This window comes from Lynx rufus, unplaced genomic scaffold (genome assembly GCF_022079265.1).
Source record: "Lynx rufus isolate CCGP_SWC_20201006 ecotype Redwood Valley unplaced genomic scaffold, mLynRuf1.p SCAF_8, whole genome shotgun sequence".
Classification (NCBI taxonomy): domain Eukaryota; kingdom Metazoa; phylum Chordata; class Mammalia; order Carnivora; family Felidae; genus Lynx; species Lynx rufus.
The window spans coordinates 65,397,649-65,420,709 of record NW_025814896.1 but is presented as its reverse complement, the minus strand read 5'-3'; the positions used below and the strand labels follow the sequence as shown (position 1 = coordinate 65,420,709).

Here is a 23,061-nt window from a genome sequence, read left to right as displayed (position 1 = left end):
AATCCTAATGGAAAGAATAATGTGCTTGTAAAATCTACAGTTATTACAAACACAGTATACATATTGTGGACTTCAAATGACTACATATTTCATTCCCATAAACAGGGAACACAGATGAATGCCTTGTGTGATAGCTTTAGACATTCTAACTAAAGTCTAGTATACAATTTATACCGCATTAACCATTTGCATTTGTAATACCCCCATAAAAGTAACTGTTATCTTTGGGTGACAACTGGTAACCAACTCATGCCCCCCTCTCCCACCAACTTTTTTAAGAAGCTCTGCCACTTCATACAGCTGTTCAAATGCAAGAATTAAAAGCATTTGGAACTAAATATTGGGTATTCTCTTAGGAACCTCTATGAATGCTATAGCACTAAATGAAAAGTTCTTAAAGTAGAGCAGAAGATGCTGTTGCGCCAAGGCTTAACTGTCCCGTATTTGGAAACACATATTAAAACTGAATTCATTTACTCACATTAGAATGAAGACTATTTCTCTGTAATGGAGAATGTGATTGGTGTATATAGCTGACCTTGAATTGTGGCTCTTTTGAAAAGATTAAGGGAGATTAGTGAGACTTATTATATCTCTGCTTACTTAATTTTATATACGAATGGTATTAGGTGCTTATTTTGAGTCTTTGCTGTTGTTGATTATAAGCCCAAGAGAAATTCCCAGGTAGATATAGGTGTGTGAAACCATAGAATCACAATTTGGGCTAGAGTTAAGTATGTTAATTAGACCATACCTACTAAAATTAAATCTGCATTTGGGAGAGATGTGTGTCAGTTTTTGTGTCAGCAAAACAGAGAGAGACTAAATTTCTGAAAATGAGGGAAGTTGAACTTAAAAAGACATAAGACAGCAGATTCTCGCATCCCTGAATTATGTCATACCAGTATGAAAACACTTCTTGGTTTAAATAGTTTGTAGCATTTATTTGGGAGTTGGAGTCTAATTTCTAAATACCACCTATTTGTTTTCATATTTAAGTGTCAACAATATGGGGTATAATAAGTATATAAACAAGGCTCAAACAGGTTCTCCAAATCTTCCAAATACATAAAATTTGGTTAATCTTGGGAGCCCAGAAAATTGTAATAGAACCTTATGTATGGTATAGGTAGTACTTTTTAAGCTACAGTTTTGACTTTCCCTACCATTTCTACAAAAGAAAATCAGTGTTAATATCCTCTCTCCTGCACAGACAACTGCATTGGTGTTCAGAGGAGTCATCATTTCTATGAACATTAAATTCTCCTATTAGCTGTCAATGAGTGGAAAAAAAAATAATTTGTGGAAGTGTGTGATGTAAAAAGAAAATGTTTGTAGGGCATTTGTGTTGCATCACTCTCTTTCCATTGTGCAACAGTTTTTAAAAGCTATTTCCTGGTCAATCTGTATGCTGCTTTATGCCTCTGAAAATCTAGTGTGCTGACAGGTCTTCTACAGAGTCTTACTTTCTGACGTGCATGTTCCTGAGTAAGTACTAGCTCCTTTCCACATACACTACATCATATTTGCTACCCTTATGTAGTTTCACCTTATTTTAGCATTGCTTAGAAGGGATTTTTTTCTTGGAAGAAAGGTGCGAGATCTCGTGGTATTTTTACTGTCTTTGACATTCTGAAAAGTGAAATAATGTTTTTTAAAATTTGATTATAAACTATAATTGGTGACCTCCCCCACACTCATAAAGACAGGTGATACCATTATCAATTTCTGTAAAGAAGTTGAAAGTAAATGTCAAAACTTGAGGCTACATTTCATTCTGTATTGTATAATCATTCAAGTGCAATTAAAAGAATAGTCTGAGACTGTGATCAGTTAATGAGAAACAAACAATTTCATATTAATGAGTTCCCATTTGCCAATAATTCTGTCATTTGTAACTTGAATCAGTCATCACCCCTGCAAATAGCCCTTTCAAGACATTATTTGCAATTTTGCCCTCTGTTTTCTGTCCTTGATGTTGTGAAAATGGCCGTCTACTGTTACAGGAATGAAAAGAGATCCCGTTCAAACATCTTTTGTGTTTCCACTTTCAGTGAAAAATGTTTTTCAAACCTGCAGCTGGTTATTTCTGCAGGAGTTCCCACTTATGCTCAGATTTGATTGACATTTTGAAATGGCAGCTTTTCATGAAAAGCTGTTAACTTGTAGAATTCAGTTATGGTACTAAGACAGACTGACTTTGTTCTGTGGCTGGGACCTGTCCAAACTAAATAGAACCCTGCATCTGAATTTAATAGTGCTACTCAGCCAAGATAGGGCAGTTTTGCCTTTTTTTTTTTTTTTTCCTCCAAAACTCTGATGCTTCTTATGTGTTCTAAAACTAACTTGATGGATATTCATCCCAACATCTTTCTGTTCTATAATTGCTTTAATTGACATATATAGTCATTCTCTTACTTCCCCCCTTGAACATCTAATGAACAAGGACAGTGCTTTATTTTAAGATATGATGCTGAGAGGAACTTATTTCACAATTAATGTTATAAAGCACAAAAAAATTAGGAATATTATAATTATTTTCTTCCAGCATAGAGGATTTAAATGTTTGGAAACATGTTCCTACCAGGACTTACAGATTCAATCATTCTGTGAAAATATTTTGAAAGCCATTTTGCATATGATACTAATCAAATATAGTTTATTAATATTATTTATTCATTTACTCAATAAATAATTATACCCTCAATTTCAAAGCAAATGTGCTGTAAACCATGGGAGTCACAAAGAATGTGACTCAGTATCTTCATATTAAACTTTACTGATAATTAGTGCTTCCACATGTACCAATTTATAACATCTAGTGATAATGACGTTTAATTTTTCAAATGCCTCGCTGTTCTTGTACTTGATTTCCATATATAATAGTCTCATGAGATGAGTAAGAAAATTTAGTATCCTAGTCCTTTGTGTTGTTTTGTTTTGTTTTGTTTTGTTGCTGGCGTTTAGGTGTGTGTATGGTCCCATGCTATCCTGTTAGGAAATGTAAAACTCTGGTTTCACTTCCAGATTTTGGGGCACTATTTGTTTTGTTATATGGGGGTCTTAAACCTGACCATGATACCTGGTTTCACCTGTCCTAGAGAACTGAGACCGTTAATTACTAAAGACCCTGATCACTTTTATGAAGTGATCAGCTTTACCCCTCCAAGTTTCATTGAAATAGGTGACTCAGGTATGATTATATAGTTTGTATTAACTGTAGCTGGCGAATTGCTACTGCTTTACTCTTAGGTAGATAGACTTTAGGTTCCATAGCACATCCCGGCAGGAGCTAGAGCTCTACAGTAGGCTCTGTGACAATGTTGATGTAAGTAAGATGTGGTGTTTTAATTTTTATTCCTATACTTCTGAAACAAAAAGAAATTCAGGGTTGATGTTGGTTGAAAATATTGCTAGGATGATAATTTTAATGTTTCCCTGGACTTTAATTTCTTTTGATGATGTGTAAGGAGTAGTTTCAGAATCTTAATTTAACATATGTGTTAGACATACCATAGATTCATAGTTGGCAAACAGATAGCCAAAAGGCATTCCTTAATCTTTCTGTGGGATTAGTTACTGATGTAACTATTTCAGTGTTCAGATGGACGATATCTATCAAGGGACTTTAAAATGTCCTTTTTCATTTTGACCAATTCTTGGGGGGGGGGGCGGTGCGATTATGTCCTAAAGAAGTAAGTTAGCTTTTAAATTTTATGCATAAACATATTCTTACAGTATTACCTATAATTAAATACTGAGAAAGCAAAGGAAAATGTTCGATTTTTAAAAAGACTTTGGATTACTAAAGTGTGTCCATATAACTGAATAAGCTACAATTATTTAATGTTAAGTTTCCAAAGAATCTTAAATCAAACGTCCAAATATTCAGTCAAAAACTTGGGTTTGTATTTGTATTACAAGAAGAAAAATATGGCTATGAAAAGTTGAAGGAAAAAGGAAAATCCCTAAACATTAAGATCAGTTGCTCCCCAGTGATAAGATTGTATGTGTCATTTTCTTCTCCTTTGTGCACCTGCACACTTTCCTAATTTGCTGTAATTAAAACATGTAACTCTTATTCTGTGGGGAAAAAAAGATTTATTAAAATGAGAAACCTAGAAAAAAATCATAGCAACACATTGGAATCTTAGAATCCTGTTTTCTGGTATCTTTCTAAGGGGCAGCTTGAGAGCTTAAATAATGGTTTTAGTTCAGGCAGTGAAAACCAGTTACCTATGGGCCATATTCCACCAGCAGAGGATTTCATTTAGCTAGCACTGGAATTTTAAAATAATTTTTAAGTTTGATTGGAAAGGACACACCACCAGTGAACCACCAGCCCTTACCCATCTCCGTCATATTCCTGGCCTGATTTGTGTAACCTCCCAGGCCTCTGAGATGCATATATTGTATTTGTATAGGGTCTGTGCCTAATGCTGAATACTTCTCTCAATAGTAGAATGATCCATTCCAGTTTTGGGGTTTTGTTTTGCCTGCCCAACAGATGAGAATGGTGGTGGTGGTGGTGGTGATGTTGATCATAGCAGTTAGCATTTGTTGAGCCCTTATTCTGTGCCAGGCTTATAATAAAACTTAGATTAACCATGTAATCTAATCTTCACCATATTGTTAGGCCAGGCACTATCTCTTCTTCCATTTTATCGAGGAAACAACTGAAGCTCACAAGGTTAAAAATCTGTTAATAGTAGAGCCAAGATTTGAAGCTAAGTCTACTTTGATTCAAAGTCTGTGTTCTTAATAGTTAAGTTGTATGCATAATTAATATAATTGAGCATTGCTGGGCATCTGTAACCATGCTGCTTACGTTATTGAAGAGAGGACTTGGTTACAGTTGCCATTCTTGTTTATGCATGTCACAAATGAAAGGAGAAAAGGGTTTTGGTAGTATTCTTTATACTTCTGTTAAATAATAAACTATGTTACTTCATTTTTAGTTTATAACTGTACACTGTATGTTAAGATATAGAGAGGAAATACTGGCGTTTACAATGAAAACTTGGTATAAATGTCATTTTCTGTACTAAAGAATTGAATACCTGTTTTTTAATATAAAATTATGTTGATTTCAAATATGCAATTCTTATATGTTCAGTCCCTGTTACGTAACATATTCTGGAACATTACATACCCATGTCGTAAGTATCTAACTAAAAACAAAGCTCTCTGGTAAATACTTTGGTACATAGCTTTCATACTTCTATACACCTAATGCCTATTATTTCACATATATGCTTTGTTTTACCATTTGGTTTTCTTTTGACGAAAGAGACCAATTTGGGGATTCTGTGTAGAGGGAGAAAATTGGTTTATATAGAACAAAATAATGCTTTCCAAAGTTTTTAATAATCTCATGAGGGTTAAGTCACGTGACTCTGATCTCTGAATCCCGTTTAGGAACTGTGACATGCCATTTTCAAATTATTTACAAGTGATGGGAAAAGGAAAAAAAGAAGTGACCTCTGCTTTAAACTCTCCTTCATTCAGCAAACACAAAGCATTTATTACACTAGTAGTACGTGGAAGGTTTGAAAAGAGGAAAAAGCAGTAAGTAAAACCCTACCATTGATAGATAACTGTTTGGAGGTGTGTAAGAGGTAAATGCTTTGACTTTGTGCATGTCAAAAAGGCATTTGACTCTCACACGTGAATAATAGTTTCCCTGGGTGCAGAATTTTAGGTTGAAAATAATTTTTCCTCCAAGATTTTGTTGCTTCCATTCTATCACTTTCTATCATGCAGTGGTATTGGTGGTGATCCGATTCTCATTCCTTTGAGGGGGACCTGTTTTTCACATCTCTGGAAGTTTTGTTGTTGTTGTTGTTGTTGTTTTTCCATTTTCCTTTATATGCCTAGGTGCTTGTCTCTTTTCATTCCTTGGGCTAGACACTTGTATCTTTTATAATCTGAAGATGTCATTTGGCTCTGTTAAAATACCTTGTGCTATGCATTTGATTTATTGTCCTGTGTTTTCTCTAACTTTGCTAAGGTAGATAAGGACCATCTTAGGTGGAATCTGTCTCTCTTTTCTGAAATTTTCAGCCTTTGATTTTTGTCATTGTTGTGCTGGGCCAGCCCTCAACTTTACCTTCTAATCATTTTATTTTGAATATATCATTTTGGTAATCTTTTTTTTTTAATATGAAATTTATTGTCAAATTGGTTTCCATACAACACCCAGTGCTGATCCCAACAGGTGCCCTCCTCAATCTTAACTTTAATTTCTAAAAAATGATCTCTTGATCTGTAATTCCTTTCTTATGGTATTATTTCTTGTTTGTTTTATTTTTAGCTACAACATTTTCTTTTATTTTCCTAAGAATGCAAACCAGAGGGATTTCCTCCTCTATCTCTGTTTCTCCCGCTTTTTTTGTTTGTTTTGTTTTATCTTGATATTCCTTGGAATGGAGACTTTTTCAGTTTTTAAGAGTGCCGTGGTGATCTCTTCCTATTTAAGAATATGGCCATATGAGGCCAGATGGAGCTTTGCTATATGCAAGTAGTTTGCTTTATTGTGATCTCTTGAGGAGAGGTGTCTATTCTTTAACTGGGCAATGTCTACATGCCACATTTCAGAAGACTTTTTCCCTGGGGCCTTTTTAGTTTCCTTAGTGAAGAAACCTACATTTTTTTTTCCTCTTTGGTGAGGGAAGGTAAAATAAATATTTGGCTGTATAGGTGGAATAAGTGTTTTGGATGCTGCTTGTGGTGAATTTGGAGGTATACTGGGTTGACTAATGTGCCCCCCAAATTCATAGCTACCCAAATCCTCAGAACATGGTCTTACCTGGAAATAGGGTCTTTATAGATATAATTAAAATAAAGCCATACTGGATTAGGGCTCACCCTAATCCAATGACTGGTGTCTGTGTGAGAAAACACACACACAGAGAAAAGAACACTATGAGAAGATGAGATAGGGATTGGAGTGAATGTAAGTGGAAGCCAAGGAATACCAAGGACTGCCAACAGTACCAAAAGCTAGGAGAGTGCAGTGGAGCGGGTTCTCGCTCAGAGATGGTGGACTTCTAGGCTCCACAGCTGTGAGAGAGTACATTTCTGTTGTTTTAAGCTACCTAGTGTAAGGCAATTTGTCGCGACAGCCCTAGGAAACTAAAACAGGGGGTGCAGCAAGCAGTCTTAACGATCTGACCAGCACGCTCACCAGACCTTTTGAGCAGCGTCTGTTGCCTTCCGGCCTTCTGCATCTGGGCACCATACAGAAGAATTGCAAAGGGCCAGACCTCAGACTTGAGAACTCCGGCAAGAGTAAAGGATTTCCAATCCTTAGGTCTGTGAGATTTTAGCTTTAAAGGTGAGGGAAGGATTTGCCTCTCCCCTGGTGTGAGTAAGGGCTAGAAAGACTCAGTCGTGACAGGGTGTGGCAGAGTTTTTTTTCTACCATCCCTGGCATGGTAGAAAGGACTGTGGTCTCGGGACTTGCGGTTCCAACATTGGGAGCATTTATGAAGTAGTGACCTGATTCCCCACCTCAGATTTCTATCAGGATTGATTGTCTTACGCACCGGGCTCCTTTTTCCATGGTGTGCTGTCCTGAACCATCTCCTTTTTATGTGAAATCAGCCTGCCGAGAGTCCTGGCACGTTAATTTTTACCTCTCACAGAAGGCAACTGTTTTATAGTCTGACTCAGAATGAATGCCCCAGGTCTTATTCCGGTATGGTCTCTGGCGTACCCCAGGCCAGAGCTTCTCCAGAGGTTCCGCCTGGTTCATGAGAGCCTTCCTCATCTGTGTCCTCTGCGTGATGTACCAGCCTGCAGCCTCTTCCTTCTGACTTTCCTTCCTCAAGACACCTAGACTAAGGCCTTGAGGAACACATGTTCCTAGCCACTGGACTTTCTCTAGTACCAGGTACCATGGAGGTTCAGGCAGGGGGGAACGTCCCGGCCTTTTTTTCTTTTTAAATTATCTTTCTATTTTTGTTACACTTTCTAGGGAAGATTTGTAGAACTCAAGCCTTTAAATTCAATTCCTGTTAAGATGGATAGTTTCCCAAGTGAGCTATCAATGGTTGAAAAGTATATCTGATTTTTAGAACTAGCCATTATTAAAACAAGTATGGCATGGTTTCAAGTCACTGACGACATGTGGTTTTCTATGCTGTCTATGCATTGCTTTCTGTAACGAGTTTCTCACTTTGTTCCATGCCTTGACTAGCACTACTTCCTTTTCTACCACTTCTTTACTTCTGGGAAGGTATTGCTTCTGTAGATTTCACATTGTAGAGTGAAATTCACCTTATGGTGACCCCTAACCTATGTAGTAAATCCTCTGAAATTAATTTTGGTTCTTTCTGATCTGTGCCCCCATATGACTCCCCCCAAGGTTTCATTATTAGATTTTGACAGCCTTTTAAATTTGTAAGTGCCACAAATTTGTCACTAGAGATGAATGGGTAAAAAGAAAATTCCTTGCAGTGGAGGATATGGGTAAAATATTTCAAGCGACAGATCTGCATCAATAATGTTAATGTTTATAGGGTGATGAAAACCATATAAGTCTTAAGCCAGAATCTTGTTTCAGCTGAGTCCCAGAAATTTTGACCACAGAAGCCAAGGCACATTCCATTTATTCCAACAAATGTTTTTTTCAAGTCCTTTCCAACTGTCTGAAAGACAATTGTCACTCTTGAATGCCTGAAACATTAATTTTTTTCTGCCATATTAGTGAAAAGCAATGGAAACATTGTCTACTATTCCCAAGGTGACTTTTGTCTTGCCTTGAGTTCTAAAATGGAAAGCAAATTTGACAATGTTATTTTGCCCTCTATTTTTCATGTTCATTCTCTGGCGAGGTTTTTAAGAAATTTTGCATCATTCTTTTTAACTGACTTCTGGCCTTGTTTCATGCCAGAAGATTGCCTTTACTGAGCACTGAGCAGCCACAGTCACAGATTTTCCTTGTTATTGATACCAATGGTGTTCGCTCAGTGGTTTCTAATTTTGGTGAAAAAGAGTATTAATATTTGGGGGACGAAGAAGTACATTCAGAAGACATCTAGAAAAAATATAATTGAAACTATCATGAATATGATGCCAATGAGCATATATGTGTATGTATATGTATTTTTTTAAAGAGAAAGATAAATAATATTAAACCATTATAGTATGGTCTTTTGTTTATCTGCATAGTGATTGTCATATTTTCTTAAAAAAAGTTAACGAAAAATGATTTATTAAAAAGTCAGCTATTATAAAGTTTTCAAGGGAAATTAAAAGTAGTGCTTAGGAAGAAGAAGAAAGAAAAAGGAGAGAAAAATACCAAGATTAAAAATTAAAAATTACTACCACCACTCCCCTCCCCCTCTCCAAGCCTGCATAGAAGCTTTCCTTGACTATGGGTATTTTTTACCAAAGTCATCTGGAGGTGATACCCTAACAATATAGCAAGCATGTTCATTTTACAATGGAAATTTTATATTACAGAAAGCATTATTATATTACAAGTTGTTATGAAGACACGTTTCTTGAAGTGGGCCCTTATATTACGTTGTCCTAAGTAAGTTATAATAAAATAGCTAATTAGTATTTATGAAATACTTAGTAGGGATGGAATGAGATTGTTTTCTCCCTTTTGCAGTGGATGAGAGAGTAAGGTAGCAAGATGTTACTTAACTTGTTTAGTGTTTCTCACTGTCTTTCATTTTCATTTATTTCCAAAGGTTAAGATATATAGCATAGGCTATACAGTCGAATTTCCTGAGTTCAAATTTTGGCTTCACCATTTATTAGCCTAGTGAACCTGGGCAAGTTATCAAATTTGTCTTCATTGTCATCTTTATCATCATCATCACCATCATCATCATCATCCCTAGTGTAGAATTGTAGTGTGTTAGCACTGGAAGGTATTTAAGAAACTATCAAATCCAACCCCCTTATTTCTAAAGAAACCTAGGCAAGAAAATCAAGTGACTTAATTTTTCACTAACTAGAAGAGTAATCTTTTAACTTTTATGTCCTTTCTATTGCAAAAGTTTTCAGATTTGATTTTGTGGTCTAGTAAAATAACTTAAAAAAAAAAAAAAATGTGGTCCTGGTAGCCAGTCTCCAAAATGGTTTAAAGTAATCCCTACCTTGTGGTATTAACACTCTGATATAGTCCCTTCCCACATTGTACTGGTCTTTGTGACCAGTAGACAATGACAGAAGTAATGGCATATCCCTTCTGAGATTAAGTTACAAAAGTCATTGTGGTTCTGTCTTGGATGCTTTCATTCTCTTGGATCACTCACTGGAGGGAAGCCAACTTCCATGTCGTGAGCAGCCCTAGGAGAGACCTATATGGAGAGGACCTGAGGCCTGTGGCCAACAGCATTTGAGGAGCTCAGGCCATCAGCCAACCATGATGCGAGTGAGCCATCTTGGAAAAAGATCTTTCAACCCACTCAGATCTTCAGATGATTTCAGCCCCAGCTGACAATTTGACTGCAGCCTCATGAGAGCTAGAACCATCCAGCTAACCTGCTTCTGGATTCCTGACCCATAGAAACTGAGATAATAAATGTTTGTTGTTTTAAGCTGCTAGATTTGGGGGTATTTTGTTACACAGCAGTAGATAACTAATATAGTAGGGTTAAGGAGAGTGATATATTTCTGGGATTTTTTCCCCCCACATAAACAGGGAAAAATTAAAGGACTGTTTTAGTACCAAAATAGCAGGAGTGTCTTAATTATATGGTACAGGACAGTTCTTTAAATTGAATAAATTCATCTCGTCGAAAAACTTTGACATTGTTCTTTTTCTCATTTTGCAATTGACCACTAAAAAGTTTGTCATGAACTGACATTTGGGAACCATTGTACTTCATCATACTGTATTGCAGTTAGTAATTTTTTTTTTAAAACGTTTATTCATTTTGGAGAGAGAGAGAACACAGGCAGGGGAGAGGCAGAGATGGGGAGAGAGGATCCAAAGCAGGCTCTGCACTGACAGCAGTGAGCCTGATGTGGGGCTCACGAACCGGGAGATTGTGACCTGAGCTGAAGTCAGATGCTCAACTGACTGAGCCACCCAGGTTCCCTGCAGTTAGTAATTTTTGACTTTGCCTACTTTTGTGTCCTCAGATGTTTGGTGAATAAAGGAAAATTTGTTGTCTTTTGAAATGCGGCTATAGAAAAACCAAACTGAGGAAACTTGGGTTGTATTCCTTGTTCATGGTAGAAGGTATAAGAGCACATGAACATGGTCCTAACTTCAATCACTGTAGCCAATATCTGTGTACAGATGTACTCATCTGTGAATTGAAAGGTTATACTATGACCTCCTGTAAGACTTTCCAGTCCTAAAAGTTTTGAGAAGTTATTGTAATAGAAGGCCTTCTATTGGAATATAGTCTAATACGGGAATTTACTTAACTTAGGAGAAACGGGAGCATAGGTCCTGAAGACCTTTGGACATCATTCTTTTCTCTTGTACTATTTGCCAAGAAAAGGGAGGTAGCCATGAAATAATTTGCTTTTTACATTTTAAAAAATGTAATTGTTTAGAACTTATCAGGACTGATAGTTACCCAAAAGGAGAAAGAAGGAAAACCACCAATAGAAGGGACATAACTCCTTTTCTTCTGACTCTGACATGAACATACTTATGTCCTAACCTCCATACTTACTGTTCTGCTGTGAAGGAACCAACCATAAATGAAAATGTCCCGGGGCACCTGGGTGGTTCAGTTGGTTAAGTGCCTGACTTTGACTTAGGTCATGATCTCATGGTTCCTGAGTTCGAGCCCTGCATTGGGCTCTCTGCTGTCAGTACAGAGCCAGCTTTGGATCCTCTGCACCTATCTCTTTCTCTCTCTGCCCCTCTCCCACTGGTTCGTGTTTGTGCTCTCTCTCTCTCTCTCAAAATAAATAAAAACAAACAAAAATCCAGAAATGGAAATGTCCCAAAGCAGTCAAGTTTCCCTTGAGAAAAAGAAAAAGTATCTGTCATTCATAGCTGAGCTGGTTAGGTGGCAAATGATAATTATTTTCAGTGTGTCAAATAAAATGCCATAATTGATTTTTCTTATTGACAGAAAGATAGAAAAATTAGAGGGAAAGGGAACAGGAGAAAGTAAATTATAGTTTTATAAGAGAAAAGACTAGTACCCTGTCAAAACAAGGACTGTACTTTCTTCACAAATCTCCTTTTTTTTCTTTCTTTTCTTTTCTTTTCTTTTCTTTTCTTTTCTTTTCTTTTCTTTTTTCTTTTTTTGGTCACTACATAGACACTGTCACCATTTACATCAGATTTGTAATAAGAACAATGTGATACAGAATTTTAAAAGCATACCTATTTTGTCAGAATATTTTTAGTCATGGTAAGCCTTATGAATGAATAGAAAATATTACCTTGTAAACAAAAAAATGTGTTCCTGGTTGTTACAAAACTTTCCCATAAAAAAAAAAAATAGGTAAAGTCAGTGGGTTTTCTTTGCAACCCAAGCAAGAGAGCTGGAATTAGCATCGCTAGATCAAATGATACCACTTCACTTCTAAGAAACAGAGAAGGGCATTGTGTTCAAAAGCTTGGGCTCCAGCAATAGACCCATTGCATTCAGCTACACCCTGGCAGTGTGACCTTGGGCAACTTGCTTAACTGCTCTGTGCCTCTTTACTCTTAGGCAAAATGGAGCTAATTATACAACAATAATAACAACCACAGGGGTGTGAAGATGAATTAAGTTAGCAGTATAAAATTCCAGACATTTATTAGCACCCAATATAAATATTTTCTGGTGTTATTACTAAAAAAATTGATTTTCTTGTACAAGGAACTTGAAGAACTTTGACAGCTTAGTATATAGCTTCTCCGCAGCCCTTTGTATTTTGCCCCTTCATGGTGGTAACACCGAACCAAATTATGAATTCTCACTTGACAATTCAGTCCTGTCATGATCATTTACTTATGGAATATCTATCATTAAAGGTTAAGTGTCTCATCCAATGAAAATTACTAGGTGTTCATAAAAAGGATTCTGGAGGGAACACTCAGTATAAACCAGTAGTAGTTTTTAGATGAATTTCAGAATTATTTGCAAATAGCAACTGCAAAAGAATTGTATTCAGTTTTTCATTTTTATAGCTGCTTACAGTGCACACTTCCACCTCTGTCCCTTGTTGCTGCTCGAGCCTTTCCCTACACTTTGCCTCCCTCCCCAGGTTTTAGATGTTTATTATGTTCATACCTGGAATGCTTCCCCATACATCTCTCCCTTGGGCTCCAGATCCCATATATTTAGCTGCCAACCTGACTTTTCAGTTTGGAAGTCTAATAAATAGACTTGTCTAGAAAAGAACTCTTGGCCTCTGTCTGCTAACTCTCCCTACCTTCCCCAGATTTAAGATGGAAACCATTAAGTGAATCTCTGCCATCTTTCCCTATTTTCGATTAATGACATCACCATCCACCCAGTTAGTAGAGCCACAAACCTATCCTCATTAAAAATTTATTTTTATTAAAATCCTTGATCCTTTCTTTTGCTTCATCATCTCCCAAAATTGACTGCTTCTCCTTTTTTCCACTCCAACCTCCTGACTCTAGACCACAGTCTAGGTATACTGAAAAAGCCTCTTACCAGGACTCCCTGTTTCCACTTCTGTCTGTTTTCAGTCCATTATATACAGCATGCTTTTTTGCAAATGTGTGTTAGATCCTGTCTCTGTCCCCACTGTAAAAAGAATAAAATTCAGACTCCTTGCCATGGGACCTGTCAGACCCTTATCTGCTTTATCTCTGACCACTTTTCCTTTTGCCCATTATGTCCTAGCCACACTGCCTCCTTTCAGTTTTGTGAACATTTAGCACATTCCCTTCTTAGGGTTTTTGCATTTGTTTTTTCGGCCTAGAATGTTCTTTCTCTGGCTCTTTGCATGGCTGGCTCCTTCTCATTCTTTAAGTGTCCGTTTTACTGTATTTCTTCAAAGAGTCAATCCCCAATCATTCACGTAGCCACCTCCGTTCTCTGTGACTATCATGTTACCCTATTTCCCTTATAGCATTTATCACATTATAATTATAATTTTTATTTGTTTACTTAAGTTTTCATCCTGTTTGCTGCTGTAATCTTATTAATTAGAACAAGGCCAAATACAAAGCAGACACTCAAATAATTTATAACACTCATTGAATGAATAATGAATAGGTTTTTATAAGCATTAGAACGTTTGTTTTTTATTTGCTTGCTTTTGAGTCCATTCAAGGCACTTCTAAGCTTCACTTTCAAGCTCATTCAGGTTGTTGGCAGAATTCATTTCCCAGTTGTATGATTGAGGGCTTCAGCTTTTTGCTGGCTGCTGGCTAGAGACCACTTTCAGGTTCTAGAGGCCACCCACAGTTCCTTGCCACATGGGCTTCTTCAATATGACTGCTTACTTCGTCAAGAAATTAGGAAAATCACGTTTCCCCTGTTAGGTAACTTGATCACAAGAGTGACATCCTGTCACCTCTGTCATATTCCACTGCTTGGAAGCTCACACTCAAGGTGAGGGGATTATACAAGGAGTGAGCACCAGGAGGTGAATCTCTCTGGAGGGTCTCCTTGGGGTCTGTCTGCCACAGTAATTAATGATAAAGTTAAGTGTGACCTGGATCAATGTGACTTTTAAAAAGAGTGAAACTTACTACTTCTTCCAGTTGGAATGACGGAATTGGGTTGCCTCTTGAAATTTTCTGTTCAAAATAGTAGGTGTTATTTATAAACCATCTCTTATGAACCAAGAGACACCCCTGCTTCAAAGGGAAAGGAAGAAGTTTTGTTAGAATATTATAAAAGGGAAGGGACATAAAGAAGAAAAGCTTTCATATAAAATGGAAGTAAATTTCTAATTCACTTTAAAAGTCAAATTTATTTAAAATTGTCAGTTCTGAGATGTACTCCATCAGAGTATTCCTCTTAGTGGTTTGAGAAATGAATACCATGAATTATTTGTGCTCTTAGCTGCTTGTGTAGCTGATCCTATAAGGACCAGTGTTTAGTTCTTATATCCTAGAATTCTTTCCTTAGTAACATCTGTATCCCTCTTCTAAATTCTGGAATTCTCCAATTTGTATTTTCTTTAACTCTATGACCTAACCCTTGTCCATGGCCCAGTTATTCTATGGATCAAATGGGCTTGATTCTGCCCAATTCTGCAGTGACCCACAGAGATATCTTGGGAAAATACTACATTGAGTCTTAACGAAAAAATTGTGTGTAAATATAACATATTTTCATATCAAAAGTATTTTGTCCTCAGGGTGCCTGGGTGGCTCCGTCAGTTAAGTGTCTGACTTCGGCTCAGGTCACGATTTCACAGTTCATGAGTTCAAGCCCCGCATTGGGCCCTGTGCTGACAGCACAGAGCCTGGAGCCTGCTTCGAATTCTGTGTCTCCCTCTCTCTCTGCTCCTCCCCTGCTCACACTCTGTCCCCCCCCCAAAATATAAATAAACATAAAAAAAAGTTATTTTGTCCCCAAACCTATTAGCAATATCAAGGTTATGTACCTGTATCAAAGTTTGCTCTTTGACCTTCCTTTCTGGTAAAGGTGCCTAAGTCCATTTTTATTCATCCTGGTGATGAGATCGTCCATGGTAAATGGAGTCCTATGAATGAGTCTCAGAGATCTTGACCTGGGAGCTGGCAAGTCAGGACTTTGTAAAGATTTTTTTACATTCTAGGTCAAATCTCTTAGCTTCCTTGGTCTTCTTTTATTGTGTGACAGGATGCTGTACTTTAGCTTATGTTCAAAATGGCAGAAGCGTAAGTTTAATTCAGTTGCCAAGAGAAGAAAGACTTAAGCTTTTCTAATTAATAGCCTCAGAGATTAGTCTATGAGTTAACAAGAACTGTTTTTGACCTAGAAACATACCAGAAACTGTTCGCCAGAGGATTTGGTGGCTTGGAATGAGAGATCCTGTGACCATGGTTAGCCTTAACATGCCATGTTAGGGCATCTCAGATTTCATTTGCGGATTTCACCTGAGCGTGCTGTTGATTGGTGCTTGCTAGGACAGTTTTCCCATAATACGAATGTGGGTTGTACTGCTGTAATGCCCTTAAACAATCTCTAGTCACTGGCATCTCCTTTTATTTTAAGGCAACTCTTTTTCTTAAACCAAATTCCCAGCTTCATCAAGAAGAATCCAAAAGCAAAACTGCCAGAAATTGGCTCTTGATTGTTCCTTCCTTTATGCCTTTAAGTTGTAATTTATTGAGTCTCCACCATGTGCTAAGGAGCATAGTGTTAGGAAGTGGGAATACAGAGGAAAGTCTAACTGGCTAGGAAACACACAAAGAGATCCTCAACTAAACCAGTGCTCAAGGAAATGCAAACTAAAACAGTAGTAGGATTGAGCACCTATTGTGTGCCAGGATATAGAAGTGAATGAAATATAAATATAAATTTATATATTTTAAACACACAAACACACACACACACAACAAACCCGTGTGTAGTAGATGATAAGTACTCTAGATAAAAATAAAAAAGGACCTGGGGATAAAAGTGATGTAGAGGATGGAGTTTGGGAACCCTGTCTTCACTCCCAGTACAGAAGGCTAGGTGCGGAATAATTGTTTCAGATTCTGTGGAGCTCCTAGGCTCAGCCACAGTAATACAGAGGCAAACAAAAGGGAACCTTGCCTTACTATATTAATGCTTCACCTGTGGAAGTACATGAATATGGATTCTGTGCTGGTGTTGTCAGCCTCAGGTGTAATTGGGAAAAATGTACTGTCCACAGTTTTAATGGACCAGAAGATGTTTCATATATGGCTGTATGTGTGGCCACATATGAGTATATGTATGTGAATTTGGGGAGACAAAATGTATCCTTAATGCTTATTACTGGAAATATGGACAGGGAACCTAGTTTTTACAATTTGGGGAGGAAACAACATTTTTTATTACTTTATATTATATCCTCCTTTTATCCCTACCCCCTGTCCCCACCTAACAATTTAAATAGTAGACTGTCAAAATTTCTATGCACAAGGATCTCTTTTTCTCTCTGTCTCTCTCTCTCTCACGTGCACATTCACACACACAGAAGTTTCAGATCAGATTTTCTACACACTGTGTTACTTTTAATTTATTAAAAGGGAAATTTCTCTCTCATGGCTAAATGTTTGTACCCTACATTTTTCTTAAGTCTGCTTTTATGACTAAGCTATAAATCTTATAAACAGAGATTTACAGTGGAAATGCCGACTTCTTTGTATTATGTCAGGTCAAAATGTCTAGCTAATTGGTATGCATTTGTTCATGCATGTGTCATAAACCAGGATTATGTTTTAGTCCAAGTCCTATATTTGACCACACATGGGGCAGATAGGTGTGGTCCAGTTCAGATGTGTTAATGTTTTTCTTTTTTTGTGGTGAATTGGGTGGTATGAGGCATTGCTTTGGAAAAGCATGTGGGCAAGGCAGGCATTTAGGATTTATGGACCTTTACTTAGCTAGTATTGCCCTTATCTTTCTTCTACCATATCGACCCGTATCCACTAGGGGACATAAGAGCACCTACTAGAAGACAAAATGAAAGCCAAACTAGATTAGAATTTTAACACTGAACTAGTATGATAGCAAAGACTCATTTTTTAGCTTCATACTTCATAAAGAAGTTACACGTTATGTTTAAATTTTAATCATCATGAGAACTTTTTAGGGCAGGATCTCAATGAGATAGTTCTTAATGAGAACTAACAAGCAGCTAACTAGCCAGTCTGTGCCATCTAACTGAGTGCATTTGTCATTAACTAAGTTCCTATGTGGTCTACTGAAGCTGTGCTGAGAATGATTCTGGATTTGCAAATTACTTTGTACAAAAAAGAATTACCTTTTAGGTTCAGGAGGTGAGATGTCTGGGAAGAACATCTACCATCGGATTCCAAAGAACAAAAACCAGAAGTGGTCTATATGTTGTATCCCAGCCATCTGTTCCAGAGCTATGAATCCTGAGACTGAGCTGTAGTTAAAGGCATCACTGTTCCCAGCTTAATGATTCAGAAACTTAGGTATTTTTATTTATTTACCATTCTTTTTTCTTTTAAGATATAATCTACATACAAAAAAGGGCAAAGTGATACAGTGCAATAAGTTTTGACATGTGTAATCCATGCATATCAAGATGTAGAACTTTCCTCTCATCCCAGAAAATTTACAACTGTCCCTTCTCACACTCAGAGCACACATGTTTTCACCATAGATTAGTTTTGTCTGTTTTAGAATTTTACATAAATGGAATCATATAATGTATAGTCTGTTGTACCCGAGTTCTTCCAATCAGCTTAACGTGTGTGAGATTCATCCATGTTTTTGGATGTATCGGTAGTTCTTTTTATTGCAGAATAGTATTCCATAATATGAACATAACTACATTTTTAACCCATTCTCTTATTAATGGACACCTGGGCTATTCCTAGTTTGGGGGGTTTTCTGTTTTTTCTTATTAGTCAATAAAACTGCCATAAATATTTTGTACAAGGTTTGGGAGAACATACTTAAAATTTTCCCTTAGATGGAAAAAAAAATTAAAAAAAAAAAAAAAGGGGGCGCCTGGGTGGCGCAGTCGGTTAAGCGTCCGACTTCAGCCAGGTCACGATCTCGCGGTCCGTGAGTTCGAGCCCCGCGTCAGGCTCTGGGCTGATGGCTCAGAGCCTGGAGCCTGTTTCCGATTCTGTGTCTCCCTCTCTCTCTGCCCCTCCCCCGTTCATGCTCTGTCTCTCTCTGTCCCAAAAATAAATAAACGTTGAAAAAAAAAAATTTTTTTTTAAAAAAAATTTTCCCTTAGATGAAAATAATTTTTTTTTTCTCTTAGGTAAAAACACTTAACAGTTGAATTGCTACAGGTATTTTGAAGCTCTGTAATTAGGTAATAAGCATTTTGTGTTGAAGTCTTTTTTGTCTAATATTAATATATCCACTCTAGTCTTCGTAGTCTTAATATTTGCATAGTATATTTGTTTCAATCATTTTACTTCCAACCAATTTGTTTATAATTTACTGTATGTCTCTTGTTAATTGACAATCTTTGCCTTTTAATAGAAACATTTACTTCATTAACATTTAGTGTACTAATATGGTTGAATTAAAATTTACAATTTTGCTATTTGTTTTCTATATATCCCATCTATTTTCTATCCTTTTTTCCTTTTCTGCTTTATTTTAACAGAAAATGAAATAATTTTTAGTTTTCTGTTTTAACTCTTTTAGTAACTTTTCATCTGTACTTCTTGGCTTTTTTTTTTTTTTTTGGTGGTTACTGTAGTGATTATAATTTATATTCTTTTCATAGTCTGCTGAGAGTTAATATTATACCACCTCACTACCCTTCATTCTTTGTGTGATTATTTTCATATATATATATCCCAAACTATTCTGTAATTTTTGCTTTGAATGGTCATATGTCTTTTAAATAAAATTAGAACATAATTATATATTTATCATATTTACCGTCTGGTATCAATTTTCCTTAGTCTGAAGAATTCCCTTTAACATTTTTTATAGTGCTAATCTGCTGGCAGTGAGTTCTCATCTACCTTAAAATGCCTTTATTTTTCCTTCTTTGAAAGATACAGAATTTGGTGTTTTTAACTTTGAGTCTTATTTTTTAATGCAGCACTTTAAAGATGTCATTTCTTCATCTCTGGCCTCTGTTGTTTCTGATAAGAAGTTGGCCATTTCTCCTGTTGTTCCTCATATGCAATGTGTCCTTTCTTTCTGTCTGCTTTTATAATTTTCTCTCTCTTTATTTTCCTGTAGTTTGACTATCATATCCATAGATGTGGCTTTCTTAATATTTATCCTTCGTAAGATTCTTCACTGAGCTTCTCTGTTGTATACATTAAGTTTTTCAAAATATTTTGGGAATTTTGGTCATGACTTTTTCAAATTCTCTCTTCTTTTCAATTACACCTATTTAAATGTTTTGATATTGTCACACAGGCTGTGAAGGCTCTACTCTATCTCTGTTCTTCAGACAGAATGATTTCTGTTGATCTCCCTTTTTTCTGCTTATCTCCAGTCTGCTGTTAAACCCGTCCAGTAAGTTTTTCTTTTTTTTTTTTTTTTTTTTTTTAAATTTTTTTTTTTTTCAACATTTATTTATTTTTGGGACAGAGAGAGACAGAGCATGAACGGGGGAGGGGCAGAGAGAGAGGGAGACACAGAATCGGAAACAGGCTCCAGGCTCTGAGCCATCAGCCCAGAGCCCGACGCGGGGCTCGAACTCACGGACCGCGAGATCGCGACCTGGCTGAAGTCGGACGCTTAACCGACTGCGCCACCCAGGCGCCCCATCCAGTAAGTTTTTCATTTCAGATACTATGTTCTCAGGTCTAGAATTTCCATTTTGTTATTTATAGTTTCCATTTATATAGTTTCCATTTATCTTCTGCTATTTCATATCTATTCATTTATGACCATATTTCCTTTGCATGAGTGAAAGTTCCTGTCTACTGTTTTCAGTATCTGGGTTTATCCGAGGTTGGTTTCTATTTATTGATGGTTCTCCATGCCCATTCTGTTATGGGGCATATTTGCCTTCTTCTTTGTCTAGTTATTTTTTTATTGTATGGTGGACATTGTGATGATGTTGAGATTACAAATTCTGTTGTCTTCTTTTAAATAGTATTGAATTTTATTCCAGCAATCAGTTAATTTTCTGTCACATCAGATTGAATCTTATGAGGAGTGTTGTGGGTTTTTTGTAATAAACTTCAAACTTTTTAAAAACTTTATTTCTAGAACAGTTTTTAGATTCATAGCAAAATTGAATGGAAAGACAGTTTTCATATCCTCATTGTCCCCACATATGCACTATCTTCCTGTCAACTTCCTGCACCAGAATGGTACATTTCTTACAATTGACACATTAATATCACCCAAAGTCCACAGTTTATATGAGGATTCTCTTTTGGTATAATACATTCTGTGGGTCTTGACAACTGTTTAGTGACATGTATCCACCATTATAGTATACAAAGCAGTTTTACTGCCCTAAAAATCCTCTGTGCTGTGCTGATTCCTCCCTCTTTTCCTGATAATCACTGGTCTTTGTATTATCTCCATAGTTTTTCATTTTTCATAATTCGATAGAGGTAGAACCATATAATGTGTAGCCTTTTTAGATTGGCTTCTTTCGCATAGTAATATGCATTTAAGGTTCCTCCAAATCTTACCAGGGCTTGATGGCACATTTCTCCTTAGCAGTGATTAATATTCCATTGGCTGGATGTGCCAGTTTATCCATTTACCTCCTGCAGAACATCTTGGTTGCTTTCATGTCGTGACAGATAGTCCCCTATTTGTAGTGGTTTCACTTAGGATTTTTCAACTTTAACATGGTGTGAAAGCAATACACATTCTGTAGAAACCATACTTGGAATTTTGAGTTTTCATCTCTTCCTGAGCTAGCAACATGGGGTATGATGCTCTCGTGATACTGGGTAGCTGTAGCAAGCACAGCTCCCAGTTAGCCACATGAGCCTGAGGGTAAACAACGAGGCTTACAACCATTCTGTACCCATACAGACATTCTGTTTTTCACTTTCAGGACAGTATTTAATGAATTACAGGAGATATTTAACACTTTATTATAAAACAGTCTTTGTGTTAGATGATTTTGCCCAGCTGTAGGCTAATGTAAGTGTTCTGAACATGTTTAAGGTAGGCTGGGCTAAGCTATCATGTTCAGTAGGTTAGGTGGATTCAACACACTTTTGACCTAGAGATATTTTCAACTTCCAGTGGGCATATCGGGATGTAACCCCATCGTAATTCAAGTAAGGTCTGTATGAATAAATCTGCTGTTTTCTGGAGGGGATTGTAGAGAATTGGTATAATTTCTCCCTCAAATGTTTCGTAGAATACACCAGTGAATTTATCTGGACAAGGATTACTTAATAAACTTTGTTAGGATGGGTGTAGAGTCACCCCCTACTCTAGAACTACAATAGCTCCACTTTTTTTTTATATGAAATTTATTGTCAAATTGGTTTCCATACAACACCGAGTGCTCATCCCAAAGGATACAGGAGTGCTGGTGCATAGGGGCACTTGTATCCCAATGTTTATAGCAGCACTTTCAACAAGAGCCAAATTATGGAAAGAGCCTAAATGTCCATCAACTGATTAATGGATACAATAGCCCCACTTCTAAGGCCTGTCCATTCTAGAGCGTTATTGGAGTATCTGGGTGTTCATTGAGGTTTCTCCACTGTGGCTGATAGGGACATTCTGTGTCTCCCAGCTCTGTGCATTTTCAGGAGTCTCTGTATAGTCCAAAACTCCCAGGCAGCTGTTTTCTAACTTGTCTTATAGAGTCTTGTCCTGGTGCCCTGGGTATATGCAGCTTAGTATTTGGCTAAATACTTTCAGAGTGTCATACAAATTTCTGGAGTTATACTCTTTAAAGCTCCGTTCTCTCTGGTATCCCACTCTTAAAAGTCCAGTTACTTCAGCTGGCCAGAACTCTAATCTTTGCTTCCCCAGCTCAGTGAGATGGCTGTGCTCTGCTAGCCACTTCCCCGTGCCACAGTCTCCAAAGTCAGACAGATCATGGGCAGCTATGGGACTCATCTCATGTAGCTCTCCTCTCTCTAGACTCATAGACCTGCATTGCTTATTGTCTAACATCTAAAATTAGATTTATTATGCCTGGCTTTCTAGTTGTTTATCGTGGGAAAAATACTCTGGTACAAATTACTCGATTGTAAATAAAGGAGAAGTCTTAACTGAGAATAAACTGAAGGTTGATGGGGGGTGGGAGGGAGGGGAAAGTGGGTGATGGGCATTGAGGAGGGCACCTGTTGGCATGAGCACTGGGTGTTGTATGGAAACCAATTTGACAATAAATTTCATAAAAAAAAAAAAAGTAGAAGTCTTGCTTTTTTTTCAAAAGATTTTAACCAGATATTAATGTGCACACATGTAGGCAGAGACTCCATAGGCCTAACATAGAAAAGCTGCCGAGGCTTTGGGAGCTGAGTGGAGATTCCAGAGGTTATACATTGCCCTGGAAACACAGGGGTTCTAGCCATCCATAGTGGGAAGA

General features: G+C 37.0%; 1 protein-coding gene across 2 annotated transcripts in view; it reads left to right on the top strand.

The window, feature by feature from the left end:
• The window catches only part of SRBD1 (S1 RNA binding domain 1), a 192,504-nt gene that overhangs the window by 132,022 nt on the left and 37,421 nt on the right, over positions 1 to 23,061 (top strand). The window lies entirely within an intron of this gene.